This window comes from Echinops telfairi, unplaced genomic scaffold, assembly GCF_000313985.2.
Source record: "Echinops telfairi isolate 266 unplaced genomic scaffold, ASM31398v2 ScPeMD7_7468;HRSCAF=8506_0, whole genome shotgun sequence".
Classification (NCBI taxonomy): domain Eukaryota; kingdom Metazoa; phylum Chordata; class Mammalia; order Afrosoricida; family Tenrecidae; genus Echinops; species Echinops telfairi.
In genome coordinates, this window is record NW_022111369.1 from 57,695,066 (window position 1) to 57,700,262 (window position 5,197).

A 5,197-nucleotide genomic window follows, 5' to 3' on the forward strand; every position below is an offset into this window, starting at 1 on the left:
AGAGAAAGTGAATGTAAAAAATGATGAAGTAGAAGTTCTAAAGAGAAAAAATTAAAGGCTTACTGAAAAACACAAGGTACTATTATGATGAAATACACGAAGACTTGGAATTAGAAATATGAGGACAACCGCAATTGGTATGTCTCCGATAGAAAGGACTAGAGGGAGAATTCAAGCCTCAAGATGAATTATTAGATTCTATGGCAAAATTTAATGATGCAAAAACATCAAAAGAAGATAATATGAATACTCAGTGATGTACCAAAATTATTTGATTGAAGGCAAGCCATTCCCAGAAGTTTCATATGATCAAGAACTACTGGTACTGCGAAAATTCCAGCTACAATGTGTGAGAAAAAGAAATAGACACTGGGATCTGATCATTGACAAAATGCCAAATGAGATGTTTCAAGAAATGTACACATTACTGGAAATGCCTACTGTTTGTGTCAAGAAATTTGGAAAGCAACTACCACAACAGATCCATATTTCAAGCATTTCCAGGGGAAAATGATGGTAAGGACTGAAGGAACTATATTATACCATAAGCTAGTAAAACTCTTCAGAAGATAATTTAAAAAACCACTGGTTATATAGCAACAGAAAACTGCAAGAAATTCAAGCCTGTTTCAGAAGATGAGTTAGAGCAAAATTTAACTCTGCTTAGGTAAAATGCCTGAAAGCAGAGAATATCATAAAAATACTGAGCTATGTCTTTTCGACTATGCAAAGGAATTCTACTTCATGGAGTCTGAGGGAATAACTAAAAAATGGATTTTTTTCAAAGTTATCTCTTTCATTTTTTTTTTTTTTACAAAACAACCTTATCACTTTCAAAGTACTCTCCATTATACTTAATACATTTTTAAAATATGTGATTCCATTCTTGGAAACATTTTTCAAACTCATCTGTTTAGATGGCTAGCAGCACCACCCTCGTTTTTATTTCTTCACCTCTTCGAATTGCTATCCTTTCATGTCTTTCTTCATTGACAGAAACAAAAAGAAGTCACACAAAGTTATCAAGTGAATAAGGTAGGTGGGGCAAGAGAGGCATGCTGTTTTTTGCCAAAAACTGGTGCTCTGCGATGGCTGCATGAACAGGTGCATTGTCGTGGTTGCAAAACTAGTCCTCTGCCTGCCACAAATTGGGTCTTTTATTGTTGCACACTGTTATGCAATATTTTCAGAACCTTAATAGAAGTCTTGATTAACAGTCTGACCAAGTGGCAAGAACTCCAAATTCACTATGCCCTCACATCAAAAATCAAATGAGCATCCTTTTTGTTGGGGGTAGCCCTCAGTATAAACTTGTGGACAACTTTACAAAGAAAAGGAACCCTGGAACTCAAGTGTGCTCATGTGGCATCTGTTAATGATTAAAGAGGCCGTCTTCACAGCAGAACAAACATTTTATGTGGTTTAACATTTAAGAAAATGCATGGCAAAGCTATATCTTATCGCCTTACTTATTCACTCTGTTTGCTGAACACATAACCCAGGAATTTGGATGACGTAAGGAAGAAGAAATCATCAGGATTGGAAGAAGATTCATTAAAAGTGCTAATTATGTATAAAATATATTGTTGCTTGCTAAAAATACCTTTAAGATTTTACTGTTGAAGTTTAGACTTCAACACTCAGTGTGGGCTACATATCAGTATAAAAATCAAATATACTTGGACATTGATTAAGAATCCAAGTAAAATTAACTCTTTGACAATTCCAATATATTTCACTTTATCACCATGCTGTTTATGAATCCTTGGAAATAGCAGTCAAGAAATAAAATTAATTCGTTCTATAAATTTTCTCCAAAAATTATTAATAATTTGATCTCTTCAAAATATTAAGAAAACAAATATGCCACTTTAAGAAATCAGGAATATTTGACCAAAGTCATCACTTCATACGCATATTAAACAAAGAATAAGGAAGAGTAAAGAAAATCTGATGATTTTGAAATGTGATTTTGGAAGAGAAAACTTGGTTCAAATCAACAAATATTGTTTAAAACATAAATATTACAAGACACCTGTAACAGGCTTCTGTGGGGAAACAACCAAGCTTTTCCTTCCAAGGCTGGCATCTTCCAACAAACTCCAAACTCAATGTCATCCCCCTAATTCCCTCCAATAATGAACCTATAGGACAGTGTAGAACTGCCCCCATGGGTTTCTGACACTGTAACTCTTTCAGAATAGAAAGCCTCCTCTTTTTCCCACAGAGTGGTTGGTGGTTTTGAACTGCTGACTTTGTGGTTAGAAGCACAAAACATAATGACTATAAAGCCAGGGCTTCTTAGCCTATACATCAAACATCTAAACCGAAACACATTGCCATCAAGTCAACTCTGATTCACTGTGACCCTGTAGGACAGAATAGAACTACCTCTGTGGGTTTCTTTGTCTATAATTGTTTTATGACAATACAAAGCCTCACCTTTCTCTCACAGAGCAGCTTGTTGTTTCAAACTGCTCACCTTATGGTTATCAGTCCAACATGTAACCCACTACACAACCAGAGCACCTGTAGAGAATATTAATTCAAGTGCATAAAAGCACATTATATAAAAATTTTATAACAACATAAGAGATTCAAATATTGTTTTGTGAAAATAGAAGTCCCAGGTTAGTAAGGTATCTTTATTCTCTTCTTTTGTCATCCCATATGATCACCAGAAATATGTTTTTTCCCCTCAAATTAGTTTGAAACCTCTATTGAAGGCAAATCGAATTCCATTGTAGCCGTAGGCTCTGTGAACAGCACTCATTGCTGCTTTGAAATAGCAAAGAAGGCCCTTCTGGCAAGGTGGTAAAAGTGGCAGATATCCTACATGGAAAAATTTCAAGACTTACTCTAAAGAAATAACGCAAGCCTTGATTTTCAATATTGAAGGATTCTATGGGCAAAATATTGAATGCCACAATAAGTATAAAAATAATACATAGAATCACTGTACCACAAAGAACTAGCTGATTATTTCAGGAGGAAGAAAATGAGCAAGAACCAATGGTGCTGAAGGCACAAGTCCAAGCTGCTCTGAAAACATTAACCAAAAACAAGTTTCCAAGAATTGATGGAATATCAATTGACATGTTTCAATAAGCTGATGAGACCCTGAGAACTCCTGTATTTCTCATTGGAGGCAGAAGATATACTCTCTCAGCTGACTCCCTGGGAGACATTGCAGCTGACAAGACACATGGACTGCTCTAGTGTCCTGGGCTGGAGGAGCTACATGGCGACACCTGCCAGTGCTGAGATGCTTACAAGACCACTAGGTCCACAAGATTTCCCACCCACTGACCTGCGAACTTCCTGCATTCGGCATCATTGCATGTGTTTCATGGGTCTTCAGAGGACTTTTTAGATTGGTGTCGGACATATAGGCTAATATCGAACTTATGGACTTGATCTGGACTGGACTGGGATGTTTTCTTAATGTACAATTACTCTCTATATAAAATTCTTTCTTATAGACATACAAGTGTCTCTCTGGATTTGTTCCTCTAGTCTACCTGGACTATCACAATTGGCATTAAAATTTTTATGTTATCAAAATGGGTGACATATTTTTTTTCTGACATGGGGATTTTGATACTAAGGCCAGATCTATGATGAAAATTGTTAATTTCTAGATCATTAGATACATAGAATATTTAGTAGTAGATTACCTTTACTGTCTATATAAAACTCACCATTGACAAAAACAACAAGATATTTCTGGTTTCCTATTGATCTGCATCAACTACTAGTAAAATAAAATTGTGAAATAGTTTTATGGATTAGAAAAAGTCAGAATGTTGCTCAGGGGAGATTTCAATTATCTAAATATTGACAAAAATAATAGCTATGCAGAAAATGTAAGAGTCTTTGTTAGAAAAAATTATGTTTGCTCATAATTCAATTTAATGTAGGACTATTTAGGAAGAATAGAAAGAACTAATTTTTTGTATATTCTAAGACCCTCTGTCAGTAATTATTGCTACATAAATATAACACCAGTGTTTTTGAATGCAGGATAATAATCCTAATATTTTTTAAAGTTCAGTGTGAAAAACTGATGTTTATAAATTCTGCTCTATTTTATACAATTATTATATTGAATCTGCTGCCCTAGAAAAGGTTATACTCAACTAAATACTTGGTCAAACTAATTTTTTATATGGAAAAAGTAAACTAGCCTAAAACTGACTTCTTCAAAGAAGTAAAATCACTGATATTATGTATACACATATGTGTACACGTGAAAATTTACATCAATAAAACAGCTAATGCTGACACCTTTATACAAGTGGATCAGTCCTTTCCAGGTAGGATCCAACTCTTAGCAGTAGATGTTTGTGGAGTTGGAGAATTCTCCTTATTCATTCAGCAGTAAGAAAACAGGTTTGTGGCTGTAAAGGTGGATGAGTCCGATGTTGACCGATGAAATAGCAAGCTACTACCAACGCTCAAGATCAGCAGGCAATCTGCTTAAGTCCAAAGAATCAGAAGTGGTGAGCCTGCTGCAGGATCCAGAACAAGGAAAAAGCAAACACGTTTTTATTCCCTATCCATCTAGATCGGAATCAGGCTACACCGCTAAGAAAGTTTCCAGTGATTGCTTCCATCTGGGTTGTGATCCATGTGTCTCATGCACTTTGGACTTTGTCGTGAAAGACCGATCCCTGAGGAAAGGTATTATGCTTGGGGATGGAATGGGGATGGATGAGTGACACTATGGCTTCACTGATGGGTTCAACCATAAGAGCATTGTGAGGCTGGCACAGGACTGGGCAGTGTTTTACTCTGCTGTACAGTCCTTATTAGTTGGAACTAACTCAAAGCACCCAACATCAATTCCTCAGGATGTGATTTAACACAATAGAAACACCTTCATAATGGTTTCTGCATTGAGCATCCCATCTGTTGCCATGGACTTGCGTATTGTTCTGTTCCACATTTAGCACCTGGCCTGAGTTTGGCTGCTGATATTAAGATTATCCATCATCTCTTTCCATAGTTTTACTCAGTTTGATTTCTGTGGATTTCATTTGGATAGGTCAACATGTTTTGTATTGTTAAAAAATGTATTTGTGATTTAGGAGTCATTGGTTTTGCAAAGTTTGGTCATCTGATCTCTGCCTTCCTTTTTTGTTACCAATTTTTTGTTACTAATGTTTGCATTCCAATAATTATCAGTGATTGTATG